Raw genomic sequence first — 22450 nt, 5'->3', positions numbered from 1 at the left:
TGCCCTGACTGGCAATCTAACCTGCAACCCTCTTGGTGCAGAGGACAATGCTCAACCAACTGAGCCACCCAGCCGGGCTTCCTATGCTTTTTACAAACACCTTTTCAGAGGTTATGATGTCTCATTCTCTCCATAGTTTTGCAAGTGTGTGCTCTTTCTACAAAGTTTACCGTTCACTGCATCTGATGAGTTAGACCTGGGAAATCTAATCCAAGGCACTGGACTCTGAGGAGAGCTGCACTCTTTTTTTGCTACATGTGGGAGGTGGGAACTCTGTGGTTAGTCATCCAAACATATTATGCATAAAATAATTTGCATTAGAACTCTGACACTGTTTCTCTTTAAGAAATGGAAATCTATGAGTGAAGTAAACTTTAGATGATTAACATTTTAGCCTTTCCAAATGTCATCACTATCTTATTTCTTTAAGTCAATAGTTTTCAAATATTTGATTCCAGTATTATAAAATTTGGATTTTAAATACTCATTTAGGATGTGTTAGACAGTTCACACATACTTACGGGTATCAGTGGTGTGCAATTCATAGTACTGGAGCTATTTAAAATAAAATAGGGAGTAAAATGTTTTATATCTTTTGCAAAGTAATTTATTGGCTCTTTGGAGAAAAATATTAGCAGACAAAACAATATAAGTATAATTTTAAGACAACACTTAAATACATGCAAAATAATCCAGTGTGGTTTTAGGGCTGTGGAGCAATGAATTAAGAAGAAACCAGTATGGGTTGGGTTATGTTGTGATGACTTCCTGGAATACCCGAGTTTTGACCCAGATTTTGATTGCGAGGTATTAAAGGGGAGGCATCACAAACAGAAGGAAGGGCATGTTAAAGCAAGAAGTACTTAGTAAGCCTAGGACATAAAATTCCCAATTAATTAGACAAAGAATGTGCATGATACGAATAGGGAAAATGAACATACGTAATGAATTTCTACTTTAAATGAATTTTAAATTTGTTTTAGGATTAACTTTTCTTGTTTTAGTTAGGACTTTTGGGTTAAAATCATGTAAATCAATAGTTAAAGTGGAAAAAAGGGGGTGGATTTATTATGTAAATACTGGGAAACATCTAAAATACTGAGAGGTCTAGGGGGATTTAAAAAACATATTATGGGTATTCACAATATGCCAGAAATGAGATAGTCATGGGAACCTCTTCAAAGACCCCGATTCCCCACCAAAGTTTTCTTCCCATCTTTCTGTTTCTTTTGCTCTCCTTCTGTCTTTCCAAACTGTTTTCTCTGCTTCCTGATCTATGTGGTAAAAAACATGCCCCAAAAGTTTACATCTTCTTTCACCAGCCCATTGAGGGTGGAATCTCTTGGACTTGAGTCAAAATTGTCAAGAAAGTAACTCTGCGAGGCTCACTGATTTCAGGTGACTACCCCTGGACCAATAAAACTGGAGTCTGTTGGACATTCTCACAATGTGTAAAGATGGCTGCCAAAAGCCTGTGACTGAGTGGATTAAAATAAAAGAACAATCCCAGAAGAGGGAGGTCAGATAACCCAATGTGTGTCTACTATACTTACATATCTAAATTCTTAAATCCACTGGGTTCATACTTGTAGTAGCTGTGAAACATTTTATGAATTAAGCTGCTCTAATGGATTATTAGGAAGCCTGGAATGTATAGTCTTCATTTGCAGGATGGCATGTCCTGTGGCCCAGTCAGGCCAGTAAGACAGGCTGAGGTAGCCTGAGCTCTGGAATCTATAGATATAAAAGTCTAAGTGACAGTTATGACCAAACAACCAGAACGACCGGAACGACCAGAACAACCAGAACAACCGGTCAACCAGTCACTATGACTTGCACTGACCACAGGGGGCAGACGCTCATTGCAGGAGCTGCCCCCTGATGGTCAATGCACTCCCACAGCCAACCTCTCGTGGCCTCTCCCCCCCCTGCCGGCTGGCCCCCCCCACCGATAGGCCTCAATCGCCAGCCAGGCTGAGGGACCCCACCTGTGCATGAATTCTTGCACCTGGCCTCTAGTAAAATAATAAAATTGCATGATGGAATTATGATTGTTGCTTTATTTCAACAAAGATGATAGGAGGAAAGAGGAGGCATTACGGTAATACTAGTAAACTGAGGGAAACGTATGCGGGACATTGTAGTATGTATGCTATAAAAACACTTAGCATATCTTAAAAGAAAGTTTGTTCATCATGATCATCACTGGTTTGTTCAAAGTAAAGTAGGTTAATATCCAGCTTGTTTTTCCCAAGACCTAACAAGGTCTGGGGCTTGGGAGGCTGTGACCAACTTGGAACTGTTCTTCATGCAGGCTGAGATATAGAAGGCGTACCTCAGAAAGCCTAGGTCTTACTCTGGAAGTTCTCCAAGATTATACAATACTAAGAAGAAAGACGAGAGGAGAGAAGACAGGAAAGCTGAGAGTCCCAACTGTAACAGGCTGAATTGTGTATTAGTCTGAAGGAACAAAAATGAGCAGAAAGCCTGTGACCTCCAGGAGCCAGAGGGAGCAGAGTAAGGGGCAAGCCCAGAAAAGTAAGTTTTGTCGGGGAAGAATCCCATCATCTAGTTTTCCCAGTGCCTAGAATGATGCCTGGCACATTGGTGATGCTCTTTAATATTTGTTTAATAATGAATGGTTGAGTGGATAAATAGATTCACAAGAGGAGGATTTGTACAATTCAGCACACAAAATAAAAGTCCCTTTGGTGTCAACTTGAGTGTGTGCTGCACAAAGTGGCTTTAAAAGTAACTGGCTACACCAGATTGGAAATATGCTCCTAAAAAAAAGGGTACAAGCAAGAAGGAAAAGCTCTGTGTGCAAAAGGTCTTTCCTTTCACACATCACCATAATAATTATCTCCATTATTATCATAGTAATTAAGCTCCCAGAAAGTGTAGAATCTGTCTCTTTTTTTCCTCTGCTGCTTGAGTATACTGTTTTATCTTTTTTATTGAGAAAAACTTCAGAAGTAATACCAAGTAAAATTGAATGTGTGGTATTATTGTAAGAACAATTACACTTTCTCCATTAAAGATTTTTTTCTTTAAGTATATAACATTTTCCATTTTCTATCTTCTAGACTTGGGCAATGTCCTATTGGCAGGATCAAACTCCTCCTTCTAATATTTGACACTCTCTTTAACCTTATCTGATCCACCTATGAACTCAATCTCATGCCTTTCCATGTATACACCACACCAACTAAACTGACCTTTTCTCTTCATTCATGTCATTTTATTTCCTAGGTTTTGGTTATGTTTATCCCCATGTCTGGATACGATCTCCCTCTCCTATGAGTTGCTACCCTCACTTTTTAAGTTCTGGTTCAAGTTGCAGTGCTCCCTAAAACTTTTATGTGTCCAGTCATTTTTCACCAAGTTTTGATTGTATTTGTCATTTTTAGAACGAAGTCAGTGTTTTGGGTACTCTGCATAGATTTTTCATGGTAGGCATTTGATAAATATTTGTTGATATTTTTTCCAGCTGTGGTTTTGAAAGTCAGTTTTTCTTTCCATAAGCTGTATTTAAAGGCAACTAAGGCCATAGTCAGTGGATAGAGCATCAGTCTGTGGACTGAAGGGTCCTAAGTTTGATTTGGGTCAAGGGCACATGCCTGAGTTGTGGGCTCAATCCCCAGTAGGTGGCATGCAGGAAGCAGCCGACCAATGATTCTCTCTCATCACTGATGTTTCTATCTTTCTCTCTCTTCCTCTCCCTTGCTCTCTGAACTCAATAAAAATATATTTTAATAATAAATAAGTTAATTAATTAAATAAATAAAGGCAACTATGACTTAGAACACTAGCTAAAATGCCATGAGTAGGTGATGTGTTACACATTTCACATGAGCACATTATGCGACACAATTTCCTACATCCTTCTGAAGTAGGAGCATATGAACATGATCTGCATGCAGCCAATGAGTTTTGTTCATTCCAATGTAGAATATTATTATTTCCAGATTTCATCAGTCTTATATATTTTTCTTTGATTTCTCTTTCTGCCGTACAATAAGTATATTAGTTACACCAGGTCAGAACTAAAAGTCTCTGCCCGAGTTTATGAACTTTACAATGACTTTTTCAGAAGCAACATCTGGCTATAAGAAGGACTTCACAGACAGCTGCAGTGGATGTTGTGCAAATGACAGCAGGTTATCATGAGTTCACACTGCTGTGGGGCTCGGCTCCTACCGTGATTTTCTGTTCCGTAGTCTCCTGCTCTTCAGCTGTCCTTCTGGTGAGCTCTAAGTCATTCCTCTAATGATGATGGCTTATAATTAGAAAGCACTTTCTATAGTCAGATGTGGTCCTAAGCCAAAGACATGGAGCATTAATAGTAAGCATCCCATTGATAAAAAGATGATTAATATTCATAATATAATTTATTGAAAATGTATGCTTCTTGCTTTTGGTAATAGGAGAGTAGTATATAGCAGAATAATCCTCCTGACTTTAGCAACTATAAACTTTGGACAAAATATAAAACACAAATACTTGACGTTTCAAAGGGCAACCAAAAGCAGGCAGAAAATGGAGGCAAATTGATCCTTGAAATAAGGGAAATAGACTGGATGAGATATAAATTTTTCTGGCTTTTCTTTTTAGGGCAAACCCAGTCCATGAAGCATATGGGGTCTAGAATTCAATCAAAAAGCAGAAGTCCTTCTGTACTGAGAAGTCAGAAGTCAGAGTTCAGGGCTGCCAGAAAATTGAAGGAAGGAATTCTGCCCAGGAAGCAGTCCCCAGTGGGAGCAGATCCTCAAATCTGCCTACCAACTAGCACCAGATTTGTCTGAACTGCACAAATGAGAAGCAAGAATGTAATGTCCCAGTGTAAATCATGTGCAGGAATGCTGAGAGGGCTGAACAGAGATTTCAACATCTGCCTACTCCTGAGGGGACAGAATTTGACATTTAAGTCCTACTAAGTTAACAGGGCTTAGTGAACATCTTGAACTTCCTATTAAAACCCCAGAAGGGCCACACCTTAGGAGGAGAATCACATCCCAGAACTAAGATAAAACTGAAATAGATCCACCCTAACATAGCTCAAAACTAAAATCAAATATTGACAGGATCAAGGTGATCCACAAGTGATTTAACTGCCTGCTAACCGCCCCCCCCCCAAACACTCTTCATAGAAAACTGTAGAATACAGAATCCCTATAATGTATTAATTCACAGTGCCTAATATAAATATTTTAAAATTATTAAATGTGCATCAAAAGTTAAATGATTATTGTTTACAAAATGTGACCCATGGTCAAGAAAAAGATCGGTAGAAACAGATTCACAGATCACTCTGATGCTGAAATTGATAGCCAGGACTTTAAGATAACTGTGGTAAATGTATTAAAGGATCTTCAGGAAAATGGATGAAGAAATAGGTAATTTCACTAGAGTTGTGAAAACTGTAAAAAAGAAAAAATACACCTACAATTTAACAATACAATATCTGAATTTATAAAAGCATTGTTGGGATGAACAGCAAATTGGACAATGCAGAATAAAGGATCAGTAAACTTGAAAAGAGGTCAACAGAAAGTTGTTGAAGCTACTTTTGTGACCTAAATATAGTCTATCCTTGAGAATGCTCCATGTGCACTGGAGAAGAATGTATAATCTGATGTTCTGGGATGAAAGGTTCTGTAAATGTCAATTATGTCCATTTGGTCTATAGTGTCATTTAAGACTGATATTTTTCCATTGATTTTCTGTTTGAATGATCTGTCTAGAACTATCAATGGAATATTTAGGTCCCCTAAATATTGTATGTGTGTTTTTGTCAGTTTCTCCCTTTAGTTCTGTTAGTAGTTGCTTTATATATTTTGGTGCTTCCTAATTGGGTGCATATACACTGAGTGGCCAGATTATTATGATCTCTGAACACATAATAATCTGGCCACTCAGTGTATATCCTATATAATAAAAGGCTAATATGCAAAGTGTCCCCTCGACCAGGAGTTCGACCAGCAGGCAGACGGGCCAACTGCTCATGTCCCCTCCCTCTGGCCAGGCTGGCCGGACCCCACCCATGCACGAATTCATGCACCGGGCCTATATATATATCTATATATATATATATACACACACACACACACATATAGATATACATATCCTACATAATAAAAGGCTAAGATGCAAATGACCAAATGGTGGAATGACCAGTCACTATGATGCACACTGACCACCAGGGGGCAGACACTGAATGCAGGAGTTGCCCCCTGGTGGTCAGTGTGCTCCCACAGGGGGAGTGCCACACAGCCAGATGTCGGGCTCACGGCTGATGAGCACAGCAGCAGTGGTGGGAGCCTCTTCTGCCTCCGTGGCAATGCTAAGGATGTCTGACTGATGGCTTAGGCCCACTAAACCATCAGTCGGACATCCCCCCAGGGTTCCCGGACTGCGAGAGGGCACAGGCCAGGCTGAGGGACCCCCCCACCCCCAAGTGCATGAATTTCATGCACTGGGCCTCTAGTGTATATATAATATATATATATATATATATATATATATTCACACACTGAGTGGCCAGATTATTATGCATTCAGAGATCATAATAATCTGGCCACTCAGTGTATATTGAGAAGTGTTATGTCTTCTTAATGCAGTGTCCCCTTTATCATTATAAAATATTCATCTTTGTCTCCCATTACCTTTGTTATCTTGAAATCTATTTTTTCAAATATAAGTATGGCTAAAAATGTTAATTCCCATAATGCCCACAATAATACAAAAAAATGCAGAATTGTGTAGGAACTTGACCAAGGTCACAGTTAGTAGGCATTTAAAAGTGTAATGGCCGAAACCGGTTTGGCTCGGTGGATAGAGCATCGGCCTGCAGACTGGGGGGTCCCAGGTTCGATTCCAGTCAGGGGCATGTGCCTTGGTTGTGGGCGCATCCCCAGTGGTGGGTGTGCAGGAGGCAGCTGATCGATGTTTCTCTCTCATCGATGTTTCTAACTATCTCTCTCCCTTCCTCTCTGTAAAAAATCAATAAAATATATTTAAAAGACAAATAAATAAATAAATAAAAGTATAATGTTTAAAATATGGGTTCTAGAATGAAGTAGACCTGGATTCGAATGCTATCTTTCCATTAACTAGCTGAGTATACTTGGAAATTTTATTTTATGCTTTAAACATCAGTTTCCTTGTATAAAAAGTAAGCATAATAGTATCACTTAAGTTGTGAAAACTGAATAAAATAATTAATGTAAAGAAAAGTATCCCAAAGCTAGGAGATACTTACCTAGTAAGCTCTCCACAAATGTTAGCTATTGTTATTATTTGATCTGAGATTAAAACTCATTAATGCCTGCCTATGAAGTCCATGTCCTTAACCATTGCACCATATTACCTCTGTCTCTTAGAGAACAAAATCATGAAAATGAAAAACACGAAACAAAACAAAACCCTTCTCTATCAGAGAATCAAGAGTATAGAAAATACAAAAATTCCTGCCAAGTTAAAGAAGAAAAAATCTGCTATTTTCTTTGATAGAAGACATCTGTTTTGAAAGTTGGTAAACTTGAGGGTAGAAATATTTATTTTAAATACCTTTAGATACTCAAGATTCCATCTCACACAGCATTTTATGATCTTGTTACAGCAGCACATTTTCTGTACCAACCCAAACAAACAAATCATTACCAAATATGTGTATCTCAGAATAGCAATACTCATGTCAAGCTTTTGGAATTGTTAGGGGTAACAGCATTTTTCTTGTTTTGGCTAGTTATACTTTTTAACAACATTTTTTTTTACCACCAAATCAATCTGATGAGCCAATAAAATTACTGTCATGATTTACAAGATCTTATTTTCCTTTCTTTTTTTTTTGCCCTTTGAAAGGGTCATAAGCAGCAAGGAAGCTTCCTGCCTACGAAATACCTATCTCTAAATAGCAGTACTAAAATTTTCTATTTTGCTATCCCTGGTATTTTAAAATGGTTCAATTCCAGGCCCTTAAATAATTAATTATTTCATTCATTTATTTACTGAAAAATTTTAGTGAGCATCTGCTATATGCTAGGTACTGTGTAAGGCATTATGGGACATACACAAAAGAATAGACATCCAGAAATGACTATCTGGGAGAAGACTCAGAAGAGTATGCAAGTAGTGACATATATTCAGTGTGACAACTGCTGTGACAGAAGGATTGGAACAGAGGCAATAGAAAGATAGAGGAGGCCCAGGCTAGTGTGCTCAGTGGTTAGAATGTCGCCTACATACCAATGAGTCATGGGTTCAGTTCCCGGTCAACAGCATGTACTAGGGAAATGCAAACCAAAATCACAATGGAATATTACCTCACATCTGTTAGGATGACTACTATCCAAAAAAACCCACAAAAGGAAGAAAAGAGAATCCTTATGGTTTGTTGGTGTATGTGTACATTGATGCAGCCACTACCAAAAACAGTATGGAGGTTCCTCAAAAAAGTAAAAATAGAATTCCCATTTGATCCAGCAATCTCATTTCTGGGTATATAAAAGAAATTGAAGTCCGGATCTTGAAGAGATATCTGCACTCCCAGATTTATTACTGCGTTATTCACAATAGCCAAGATATGAAAAAAACTTAAATGTCCATCAATGGATGAATGGATAAAGAAAATGTGATATATACATGCCATGGGATATTATTCAGCCTTTAAAAAGAAAGAAATCCTGCCACATGCAACAACATGGAGGGACCTATGCTGAGTAAAATAAGCTTGGCACAGAAGAATAAGTACTGCATGATTCCACTTCTATGAGTAATCTAAAATAGTCTAACTTTATGGAACCAGAGAAGAATTGTGATAACCAGGGACAGGGGGAAGGGAAGATGGGGTGGTGTTGGTTTAAGAGTACAAAGTTTCAGTTATGCAGGATAAGTAAGTTCTAGAGATCTGCTGTACAACATAGGAATTCTAATTCTAATTCAATACTTAAAATATGCTAAAAGGCAAGGTCTTAGGTTAAGTGGTCCTACCACAAAAGAAAAAAAAGAAAAAAATATATATATATATATATTTGAATAAATAAAGGGAAATGGGTAAAACTTTTGGAGATGATGAATAAGTTTATGGCCTTGATCATGGTGATGGTTTCACAGTGTATGCTTATCGCCAAGCTCAAATTGTACATATTAATATGTAGTTTTTTTGTATGTCAACCCAAACCTCAATAGGAACATTTAAAAAAATAAAAATAAACTGCAAAATATAAAAGTAAAGCAATATTATATTAGATATTAAAAATTCCAATCTTAAAATTTAGCCTTTGGGGGCTCATATTATTTTGTTATAATATTCTATAAAAATAGGTAGATAATAAATTAATAAACTAAAAACAAAAATGGCCTTGATATTTTATTTTTTATTTTTTTTAATATATTTTATTGATTTTATTACAGAGAGGAAGAGAGAGGGATAGAGAGTTAGAAACATCGATGAGAGCAAAACATCGATCAGCTGCCTCTTGCACACCCCCCACTGGGGATGTGCCCACAACCAAGGTACATGCCCTTGACCGGAATCGAACCTGGGACCTTTCAGTCTGCAGGCCGATGCTCTATCCACTGAGCCAAACCGGTTTCGGCTGATATTTTAAATTTTATGTTTTCTGTCTGACACTCTTCTAATATTAAAAAAGTAGAGTACACCATAAAGTGGGTTTTGGCATCAGCTCAGTAACATACATTTATTTTATAAGACCATATTAAATCAAACAGCTTCAGAAAAAAAAGATGAATTAACAACATAGAGTTACTAGTAGACAAACTTGTCACATAGTATTTCTGTCTTTATTTGGCTTAATTTAGAAGGTACTTTCTGGTTTTACCTTCTCACACATTGTAAAGTGGCCTCATGTCCTATTTACTTACTTGGAATTTATTTCTCACGGAGACCATGCTGCTTAAGAAAACAGGTGTTTCAGCACAAGCCCTGGGAGGCATTATTTAAGCCTAATGTGATTGCTTCCAGAATCAAGTAAAGCATGAACACTTTGTTCTTATTTGTTTTTTTGGTTTTTACTACTATTTTTTAAATTATTGTTTAAAGTATTACATATAGTATTACATATGTCTCCTTTTTCCCCCATTGACCTCTCCCTGGCCACCCCTACCCCCCCCCCCCCCCCCCCCCCCCCCCCCCCCCCACCCCCCCCGCACATGCCCTCACCCCCTCTAGTGTCTGTGTCCATTGGTTATGCTTTTATACATGCATACAAGTCCTTCGGTTGATCTCTTACCACCACCACCCCTCCCCTGCCTTCCCTCTGAAGTTTGACAGTCTCTGGATATATTTTTGTTCATCAGTTTATGTTGTCCACAAATGAGTGAGAGCATGTGATGTTTACCTTTCTCCGACTGGCTTATTTCACTTAGCAAAATGCTCTTCAGGCCCATCTATGCTGTTGTGAATGGTAAGAGTTCATTCTTTTTTACAGCAGCGTAGTTGAACACTTTGTTTTAACACAGGTTACTAGATGATGTTTACTTGGATTTTAATAAGTGATGATTTGTCATTAAAAATACCCTTGACTCTTACATGAATCTGTTTAAACTTGCTAACTCTTTGAAACCACTCATGATGTCAAACTTTATGCTTTGGGGTTTGAGGTTTTAATAAGGTGGTATAAAATCTAAAGAAAATTATCTTTCTGCTTTAGCACATCTTTGGATCTCCTTAGTGAATGTTGTTCATTCCTCACATAATAATAATAGTAATAATAATAATAAATGTCATTGATATTCAGAATATATTTTTAAGGAAGAATGAGAAATAAACAAAAAGCAATATTTTAATAGAAGGTATTTTTGTCTCTTTCAAAGGAGTTGGGAAGCAGTGATATTGCTAACATTGTGCATTTGAATGTTCTACTTAGCTCATTTTGCTATGAACAGAACTAGAAAATTCAAGGCAGTAAGTCTCATTAAACTCTGGATTATACAATGTGGCATGCACTTGAGGATGAAACCTAAAGAAGAATGAGTCTTCCTTGCATTTTTTTTTAAACTAAAGAAGAAAAATCAACCTCCTAGGATTCAAGTTAAACGATAAGTAGCAATTTAATAGACTTTTGAAGTTCTAGAAGATGGATAATGCCAAGGTCAGCCTGCTTTGGCTCACACTTGTGGCTGAGAATTGTTCATGCTCCTTATTTGATTCTCAGTGAGAGGAGGTGTTAAGCTTGACTGTAAATCTCAAGGACTTGAAATATCACCTTTCTCCCTGGGCATCTTCTCCACCCTTATGATTAACCCTGAAATGGGCCAGCCTGACTCCAGGACAGAGACACCTTGGGGCCATCTCTCCTTGCTGCCCCTCACAGCCCACACTTGGAGCTGAGGATCTGCAGAAAGAGGGCTCTGTCTTGAAAAATCTTCATTTCTGATAAGGCCTGGGAACCCCTGAAGTATGTTAACTAGTTATCTCATTTACTATCAAGCTTTACTCTTTTCTTTGAATTTTTACTACAGCTGAGATCTTTAAAAAAAATACGTGTCCAAGTGGCTAGAAATGTATTAAACAATTGGGTACATTTTTTACAAATATAATGGGTAATAATAATTATGATTGATCTGCAAAGGAAAATGTGGAATAATTTTTATTTGCTCTGAGTATAACTGTCTGATGTTAGGATTTGGCATTTCCTTGTGGGAAACCAAGTATGGGGATGTTCTGCCAAGATAAAGGACAGAGGAAATAAGTACCGCACCCCAGAAAGACTATATAGAGGTTTTAAAAAACATTTTTAAAAATAGCTTGTCTGGTGATAGAATCAATTGACCTTAAGGAATATTTCCTAATCCTACTGCTATGAAGTGTTAGTTTCCAAAGTTATATGACTATTATTCTGACAGTAGTCCCATTTCTTTCTTTTGGGATTTCTGAAATCCTGCTCCTAGCTTTGTTATGGGAGGAGGGATAGTTTTAATGAGTCCCACAAAGCTGCTTTGAAACAGGTCATGCCTTCTACACTCTTCCCTAGAAAAGTCTCTCTTATTTGGGCCTCATGATTTCTTTTTCCAGTGCTCTGTTAGTGCTGTCACACGAAGTGATTTTTCTTTCTGCAGGAGAATCACTTATAATTTTTAGATGATTTTCTAGTTAAAATCATAATTACTAGCCTCTGAATTGGCCGAGAAGTGATATCCTCTCAGCTGATAATACGTAAATCACAGAAAAAGGGCAAGGGGAAAAGTGATTCCTGAACTTCCCATTTCCAGTTTCCCCTGATTGATGTAGATGGGCCAAAATTATATTCTGAAATTTTGGAAGGGCTCCAAAAATGTGTAGTTCTCTGTTCTCTGAGGTACATCTTTATAACTGGAACAGATCCTAAAGGACTAGGTAGGTTGAATGCTGGCTATCTAAGGAAAATACCCATCTTTTTTTTTTTTTTTAATCAAAACTTGTTAAAATTCTCTGTGAGAAAAGATGTATCATATAATTTTGGTAAAATGGGAAAAAGAAGTGGAATAAAGGAGTTAAAAATTTTTCTCTTATATAAGTATAAATGAAGGTGTATCTTACCTACTGAGCCTTGATGGTAATAATCGCTGTTTTGCTTAACTGGACTGACATCCAGATCAGTACAGAGTCTCTCCTATGGCTGTGAGTGTATTCGCTTAGTAGATACTTTGAATGCACATTATGTGTGAAGCAGTGTGGTTTATTTTAGGAGTAGGGCATACAGAGATGAAAGAGAGAGTCTTTTCCCCAATAACAACTTAAAAATCTACCAATGTTGTACAGTAAACAACTGTAGTGATATTTCTATCATAGCACAGTGCCATGTCTAAGCTCCTGCCTTAACTTTCATAAGCTAATCCTTTCTAGAAATACAGTAATTAGACAATATTGTTTGGAGGTAGCTTATTCTATTAATCATCTGTAAGAGAAAATTTATTTTGAATGTGAAATAAATATGAGCTAATTCAATTTCTTATGCATTGGGGCTATGGGCTGGATATAGTTTAAAAGCAGGATGAATTCTAGAGTTCTAAAAGCTCTAAAGTACTATGGGTCCACGCAATATTTTTTTTAATAATGTAAGCAATCCTTGAAATGTGTCACCTTATTTCTACTGACTGTACTGTAGAAGTCTTGTTATACATTTAGAGATGCTGATTATTCATGGGCTGATGTTCATGTCAATTTGACAATAGTTTTTTTATTTGCTAATAGGATGTGCCAGCACTCTGCAGGGTGCTGCAGGGGCACAGAGACAAGTAAAACACATTCCCTTACACACAGGCCTGGGACAACCATAGGAAAGGATAGTGCAGAAAAAAAAAAAAGTGCGCAAGAAGAGACACTTTAGATTACAGGGATTTTTGAAATAAAAACTGAACTCTGGATAGGCTATCTGAAGGAGAAAGTAAGCAATAGGACTCTGGTCTCTAGCAAAGGCTTGAAGGCAGAGTAGTGCGGGAGGAGAAAATGTCAAGTTTGTCAGAATTATGACTTTTGGAAACTTCGGTGCAATTGTAAGCACCAAAAAAGCTTGTGCCCTACCCAACATGATAATCACTGTGTTATAGTCTTTCATAGAAAAGAATACATGAAGACAAAGTTACCCTAAATTCACTTTGGAATAAATTTACCACATTACCTATCTGCATTTGAACAATATAAAGATTCTATGCACAAAGCAAATGTTTATTCAGTCTAATATTGAAATATACATGGATTTGTCAACTCACTGGCATGGTAATTTGGTTCCCAAAGGCAGAGACTGTTGGCCCTCTATTTCAAAACCACTGATGTCAGGTATGGCAGTAATGGAAGCAAGGCTAGGATATTATTATAGAAAGATGTGGAAAAAGTTTATTCTTAATTTGGAAGAAGGCATTAAAAGTATAAGGGCAGAAGACGCGCCATTGGATACACATGCTTAACAGAGTGCCTGGATTATCACATGTGCTCAATAAATAAATATTTGTTGAATAAATTAATAAACAAATAAAACCAGTTATGAGGACAGAGTTTCAAAAAGTCCAGGGAGGTAAAAAATGTCAAGTGCTACAAAGCAACCAAGGAGGAGGAGAATAGAAAACAAGAGCATCAGCCTTGGCAGGTGTGGCTGGAGCATGTCCCAGGCACTGAAGGGTCTCGGGTTTGATTCCTGGTCAAGGTCACATACCTGGGTTGTGGGTTCACTCCCTGTTCCCAGTCGGGGTGCCTGTGGGAGGCAACCAGTAAATGTGTCTCACTCACATTGATGTGTCTCCCTCTCACCCCCCTCTCCCTCCTTCCCACTCTCTCTAAAAATCCATGGGGAAAACATCTTCAGATGAGGATTAACAAACAAAAATTAAAACAAAAAAGGAAACAAGAGCACCAGATTGTGAATTATAAGGGGTTTGGAACGATCCTCAGCGGAGCCCTTCCCGGAGAGCACAGGATCCAGACTGACCAGGATTAAAGCAAGACTAGTTCGTGAAGAGGGTGGAAAACACACACTGATTTCAGAAAGTGCGACATCCTCTGTGGAGAAGATTTGGGCATTGTCTGGTAAAGTTGAGTGATATATACCCTACGGCAGGTCTGTGGATAAGTCATTGTGATTTCTCATGAGGGGAATACAGAGAAGGAACATATTGAGGTATCTGTCCCAGATCATAAATATTTAGAGGTAATGGGGGCATCATGTTGGCAACTTACTCTTTATGTTGTTCGGGGAGAAAAGTACTTTATCTGCCCATTTTCTAACAGGCTGGGATTGTTTGCAATTAAAAAACAAATCATTTAAAATTTTTTAAATGACGTTTTAAAATGCATGACATCAATTTAAAAAAAAAAACTAGAGATAGGGAAAGAATTTGAATAGCAATGTTAAATTAGTGTGAGGTTTTTGTGGAGTCTTTTTGTTTTGTTTTTTAGAATTGGGATAATGTTGACATGTTTATAGACACAGGAGAATGATAAAGTTAGAGGAGACATGCAGCTGGAACCTGTTCTAATAAATGCTTCAATCAGCATGCTAAATTTTGTGGGGTGGCAGAAAGGAAGTTACAGGCAAAGAGACCAGCAGTCTCCACTTTTGCCTTCAGGAAAATGGATTAAAAATGCCTCAAAGCAGGAATACACACCCTTTCACCCCAGAGTGACTCTGAAATGTCTCAGCAGGTGGACTGCAGGCCAGTCTTGATAGGAATGGAAATAACAATTGTCCGAATTTTCAGGGCCCATGTTCCCAATATTCCTGGACCTTGTCTCCTGTAGGAGGCTCTGATTGCCTTCCCCCGGTTACTCAGACACCGAGGAGGGTCTCCTTAGTGAGGGTATCACTGTTACGCATAATCAGTGGCACTGAGTGCATGTTCATCAGTGAGTCATTGACTGTGTTCCTATGAACAGTTTTCACAATAATCAGAGGCCTGTTACTGCTTGTTATCTAAATCTGGCTCAGGAAGATGGGGTGCTATGACGGTGGGGTACAGGAGACAGACCTAGATAAGAAGTGGCTTAAACTGGCTACTGCAGCAGATTGCCATTTCGGGAGATTAAACGAACAGGGTTGTCATCTGTTTTAGGAAAATATTGGAATATTTTAGTCCATTATTACCTCCAAAACTACTGTGGCTGAGTAAACACTATTGCTCCTGTCATTGGTGTACAACCATTAGCTGTGGAAGACTGTTGTAATTCTGTTTGATTAAACATGTTGGCAAAGCAGGTATAACAGGTAGACTGGAAGACCATAAACAACATAAATAAGTAACACTTATTTTTGCTGGAAAAGGTGCATAAGATTCTATTATGATTATAGGCCTTTAATCATCCCAGGGCAAATTTGAGGAGATGATGATGAAGATTAGATGATGGCAAATCTCCAGGTCCTAAGAGAGAGAGAACATGTGGAGATCATGGGGTTTGGATTCAGACAGTGGTTCTGTTTCATCCCAACTTGTAACTTTAAGCAAGCTAGGGAACCTCATTTTCTCCATCTGTAAAATGGGGCTAATGGTACCTTATAGGGTGTTTATAAGTATTAAAGGTAATAGATGTGGAATGACTATGATTATTATCTGCTTACTCAAACCCTGGTATACTACTCATTAGCTGTTACTGCTTTTTATATTTACTGTACACAAACTACTTCCTAACCCAGTAACTCCCTACCTAGAGGCTTACAAACATTCACAATCATAAAAAACAAGCAAACACACAGATTAAAAACATAAACACATGCTTTCAAAGGCTTTTCAGGTGGAGGTGTCTTCCTATAAATCTTTCATGTTATGTTTTTAACTATCATTTCTCAACCTCAAAACAAACAAACAAAACAACTATGTCTTATTGGGAATGGGGACTAGAAAGCCTTAAATTTAATAAAAGATAGCCAGATTAGTTTTAGAATCTACCTCCTCTTTCTTTAAGAAACCAGAGCATTTAGAGATGTGCCTAAATAAGCAATCTCAATAAGAGTTTATAATAAATGTATGACAATATTCTCACATGATGGTTTCTAGTCTTACTCTAGATAGGGTGATATTTTGCTCTGGTTTGCCTGGGACACTTCCAGTTTATTCTTGTTATACTGGCTCAGTTATTAATAGTTCATATAATCCTCTCACTCTTAAAGGTATCATAGTTTGAACAATAAGCACAGTCATCCTATGTAAAGCATCTTACAATTGAATTTTCCTGAGAACCCAGGTTACATGCAAAACAATAGAAGGTATTGAATGTTTTGCCTACACCCTGAGTAAATTGTGTGATTGGCACCTGAACTGTGAAATGTTTTCAGAGGAAATTTTCAAGTTAACATTTTTTATTGGGTTATAAAAGAGATAAAGCAAAAAAGAAAGAGATAGAGAGTGGAGAAAATGGTGGCTGAACAGGCAGCAATTTCATGCACATCCTCCTAGGGCAGTGATGGCGAACCTATGACACGTGTGTCAGCACTGACACGCGTAGCCATTTCTGATGACACACGGCCGCTGAGGTGGCCGCATGCCGAGGATGAAACATTTGCTGCTCCTGAGGATGAAACATTTGCGAAATAATGTTTTTTCCTCAAAGTGACACACTACCCGAGTTATGCTCAGTTTTTTGGCGAAGTTTGACACACCAAGCTCAAAAGGTTGCCCATCACTGTCCTAGGGACAGGCCAGAAAAGCAACTAAATTGAAAAACATCCACCCTGAATTAAAAAATTAGATACAGCCGAGGAGACAATTTTCAATAAAGAAGGGCAGAGGATGCCTAGAGAATGCTGCTTGCCAGCCATAACCTGCCTGGAACCACCACCGTGCTCTGGCAGTGAGTGGCACAGTATCTCCCCATAGGCTCCAGACATCTGCATGGAGTGAGTGCCGCCAGAGTGAGCTCCCGCACCATGCCTCTGGGGCCCAGCATCCTAGGAACCAGCTCCAAGACCCCACAGTGAGTGCAAGACAGGAGGAACCCTGTGCTCCACCCCTGCCCCAGACCCCAGAACCATGCTGCTAGCCTGACCCAGAGCCATCCTGCGCCCACTCCACCCTGGCCCCCTGGACAGCCCTGCTGGGGTGACCCAGAACAACCCACACCTGATTGACCCTGGCCCAAGAGGGGCTACCCAGAGCAACCTAGTGCACAGCCTCTGGGACAGTCCTGTTGGGCCATCTCAAGCAATGCAATGCACACTTCACTCCAGGCTACAGGAGAGCTCGGACTAAGCGACCCAGGCCAACCCGCCCCTGATCCACACTGAGGAGTGGCAAACTGGTGCAACCCAGTGTGTGTCTCACTCTGGGCTACAAGAAAGTAAGGACTGTGTGACCCAGAGCAACCCACACTCACTCCATTCCGAGCCCAGGGTTTTGCTGCTGGGGCAACCTGGAGTAACCCAGCATGCGCCCCACTCAGGCCACAGAGGATCTCTGACTGTGCGACCCAGAGAAACCCACACCTACTTCTCCCCGGCCCCTGGAACAGTCTTGCAGGGGTGACTTAGAGCAAGCCAGTATGCCCAGCCAGGGGCCACAGGACCACGCCACAAGTGCACTGCCAGAGGGACTTAGGGTGCCACCCTGCCACAGGTGCTGGGGCCACACAGTGAATTGCATGTCAGAGGGCTCTGGGTCCTCACAGGAAGTCTCACACCAGAGAAACTATACACGCACTCCCACCACCCTGAGCATATGAAGCAGACAACTGAGGTACCAGATCTCCAGAAGGGGATACAACTCAGAGTAGAAACAATAAAGGTGTAAGACTCAAGGCAGACCCAGCCTCTGGGCTAACAATTTCCGGACCATTGCCCTATAAGGTCTTCAACCTCTGAAACCCCAAGCAGGATGCCCAAGGCCAGAAAAAGACAGCAAAAATGGGGAGACAAAGAAACAATCCCCCAAGGAAAGAAAAGGTGGCATTGCCAGAACAGGAACTAAATGAAACGGAGGCATGCAATTTGTCAGAGAAGAATTCAGAGTTAGAGTCCTACAGTCCATAAATCAGGTGGATGAGAAAATCAACAACTTGTGTAAGAATCAAGAGGAAATAAAAAAACGATATAGCTACAATAAAAAACACAATGGAAAGTTTAAAAAATAGACTAGAAGAAGCAGAGGACCGAATTAGTCAGTTAGAAGATAAGGCTGAAAAATACCCAATCTAAACAGCAATTGGAGAAAAAAAATAGGAAGCAGGAGGAGAGCCTAAAGGAGCTTAGGGACAACATGAAATGAAGTAACATCCATATAATAGTGGTGCCAGAAGGACAAGAAGAGGCTAAGGGAGTTTATCAATACCAAGCCAGCAATGCAAGAAATGCTAAAGGGACTGTTGTAAAAAGAAGAAATAGAAAGGGAAGAAGGAACACAGGCATAAAGAATCAAAATGACTACAAATAAGTACCTATCAATAATAACCTTAAATGTAAATGGATTAAATGCTCCAAGCAAAAGACATAGAGTGGCTGAATGGATAAGAAAACATGACCCACATATAGCTATCTACAAAAGACTCACCTCAGAACAAGGGACTCACACAGACTGAAAGTGAAGGGATGAAAAAATATTTTTCAAGCAAATGGAAATGAAAAAAAAAATCAAACAAAAACCTGGGATAGCAATACTTATATGTGACAAAATAGACCTCAAAGTGAAGGCCATATCAAGAAATAAGGAAGGCCACTTCATAATATTAAAGGGATTGATACAACAAGAGGGTGCATATATCTGGTAAACATATATGCACCCAATGCAGGAGCACCCAAATACATAAAAAAATTTCTGGAAGATATCAAGGGAGAGATTGACAGCAATACAATCATAGTAAGGGATTTTAATACCCCATTGACATCACTGAATAAATACTCCAAACAAAAAAAACAAAACAGCAAAAAACAGAAATCCTAAACAAATCACTAGATCAGATGGACTTAATTGACATCTTCAGAACATTTCACCCTAAAGCTACAGAATATACATTCTTCTCAAGTGCACATGGGACATTTTCAAAGATAGACCACATATTGGGGCACAGGCAAAGTCTCTTCAAATTCAAGAAGATTGAAATCATATCAAGCATCTTCTCAGATCACAATGGCATAAAATTAGAAATCAACTACAGTAAAAACAAACAAAACAATTCAAACACTTGGAGACTAACTAGCATGTTATTAAACAATGATTGTGTTACCAAAGAGATCAAAGAAGAAATAAAATACATCCTGGTAACAAATGACAATAAAAACAACAATCCAAAATCTATGGGACACAGCGAAAGTAGTCCTGAGCGGGAAGTTAATAGCATTACAGGCCTACCTGAAAAAACAAGAAACAATGGTAATAAGTTATCTAACCTTACAACTCAAAGAGCTAGAAAGAGAGCAACAAGAAAAGCCCAGAGTGAGCAGAAGGAAGGAAATAATAAAGATCAGAGCAGAAATAAATGACATAGAGCCAAAAAACATAATACAAAAGATCAATAAAACCAAGAGCTGGTTCTTTGAAAGGATAAACAAGATTGATGAACCTCTAGCCAGGCTCACTAAGAAGCAAAGAGAGAGGACCCAAATAAACCAAATGAAAAATGAAAGAGGTGAAGTAACTACCGAGCCCACAGAAATATAAAGGATTATAAAAACAAAAAAACAAAAAACAAACAAACTATAAATAACTCTATTTCAACAAACTGGTCAACCTAGAAGAAATGGACATACTCCTAAAAAATACGACCTTCCAAAACTCAAACAAGAAGAATAAAAAACCATGAATAGGCCAATAACTATAGAAGAAATTGAAGCAGTAATCAAGAAACTTCCAGCAAACAAAAGCCCTGAGCCAGATAGCTTCACGGTGGAGTTTTACCAAACATTCGAAGAAGAACTAAAACCTATCCTCACAGACTATTCCAAAAAATTCAAGAGGAAGGCACACTCTCAAGCTCTTTCTATGAAGTCAGCATTACCCTAATCCCCAAACCAGCTAAAGACACTACAAAGAAAGAGAATTACAGGCCAATATCCCTGATGAACATAGATGCTAAAATCCTCAACAAAATACTAGCAAATCATATCCAGCATTACATTAGAAAGATCATACACCATGACCAAGTGGGATTTATTACAGGGATGCAAAGATGGTACAATATCCACAAATCAATAAACGTGATACATCACATAAACAAAGTGATAGATAAATACCACATAATCATATTAAGTGATGCAGAAAAAGCATTTGACAAAATCCAACACCCTTTCTTGATAAAAACTGTTAGCAAAATGGGAATAGAAGGATCGTACCTCAGCATAATAAAAGCCTTATATAACAAACTTACAGCCAACATCACACTCAATGGGCAAAAACTAAAATCGTTTCTCCTAAGAATAGGAACAAGACAGGGATGCCCACTTTCACCACTCCTGTTCAACATAGTCCTGGAAGTGCTAGCTATAGCTATCAGACATGAAGAAGAAATAAAGGGCATCCAAATTGGAAAAGAAGTAAAACTGTCTTTATTCCCAGATGACAATATAGTGTACATCCAAAAACCTAAAGACTCCATCAAAAACTGCTAGATTTAATAAATGAATTTGGCAATTTTCAGGATACAAAATTAACATCCAGAAATCTATGGCTTTTTTTATACACCAATAATAAACTCACAGAAAGAGAAACAAACAAACAAACAAAAAATAATCCCATTTACCATTGCACCAAAAAAAAGTATGATACCTAGGAGGTAAAAGATCTGTACTCAGAAAACTACAGTACATTGGAAAAAGAGATAGAGGAAGACTTAAACAAATGGAAGAATATACTGTGTTCATGGATTAGTAGAATCAACATCATTAAAATGTTCATACTACCTAAAGCAATCTATAGATTTAATGCAATCTCCATTAAAATACCAACGGCATATTCACAGACCTAGAACAAACTCTCTAAAAATTCATATGGAATAAAAAAAGAACTTGAATAGCTGCAGCAATCTTAAGAAAGAAGAACAAAGTTGGAGGGATCACAATACCAGATATAAAGCTATATTACAAACCCACTGTTCTCAAAACTGCCCAGTACTGGCACAAGAACAAACATATAGACCAAGGGAACAGTACAGAGAACCCGGAAATCAACCCAAGCCATTATGCTCAATTAGTATTTGAAAAATTAGGCAAGAGCATTCAATGGAGTCAAGAAAGTCTCTTCAAAAAATGATGTTGGGAAAATCGGACAGATACATGCAAAAAAAAAAAAATGAAACTAGACCACCAACTTACACCATATACAAAAATAAACTCAAAATGGATAAAGAATTTAAACATAGGAAGGGAAACCATAAAAATCTTAGAAGAATCCTTAGGCAGCAAAATATCAGACATATGTCACAGCAATATCTTTACCAATACAGCTCCTAGGGCAAAGGAAACTAAGGAGAAAATAAACAAATGGGACTACATCAAAATAAAAAGCTTCTGCACAGCAAAAGAAACCATCAACAAAACAACAAAAAAGCCCACTGCATAGGAGAACATATTTGCCAAAGTTATATCCAATAAGGGCTTTGTCTTCAAAATTTATAGGGAACTCATACATCTTAACAAAAGGAAGATAAACAATCCAATGAAAAAAATGGGCAAAGGACTTAAATAGACACTTTTCAAAAGTGGACAAGAGACATATGAAAACATGCTCAAAGTCACTAATCATCCAAGAGATGCAAATAAAAATGACAATGCGGTACCATCTCACACCTGTCAGAATGGCTATCATCAACAAATCATCAGATGACAAATATTGGTGAGGATGTGGAGAAAAAAGAACCCTCGTGCACTGCTGGTGGGAATGCAGACTGGTGCAGCCACTGTGGAGATCAGTATGGAGTTTCCTCAAATAATTAAAAATGGAACTCCCATTTGACCCAGTAATCCCACTTCTAGGAATATATCCCAAGAAATCAGAAACACCAATCAGAAAGGATATATGCACCCCTATGTTCATAGCA

The sequence above is a fragment of the Eptesicus fuscus genome, chromosome 8 (assembly GCF_027574615.1).
Source record: "Eptesicus fuscus isolate TK198812 chromosome 8, DD_ASM_mEF_20220401, whole genome shotgun sequence".
NCBI classification, from domain to species: domain Eukaryota; kingdom Metazoa; phylum Chordata; class Mammalia; order Chiroptera; family Vespertilionidae; genus Eptesicus; species Eptesicus fuscus.
The sequence above is the reverse complement of the archived record's forward strand: the minus strand, read 5'-3'. Positions refer to the sequence as shown.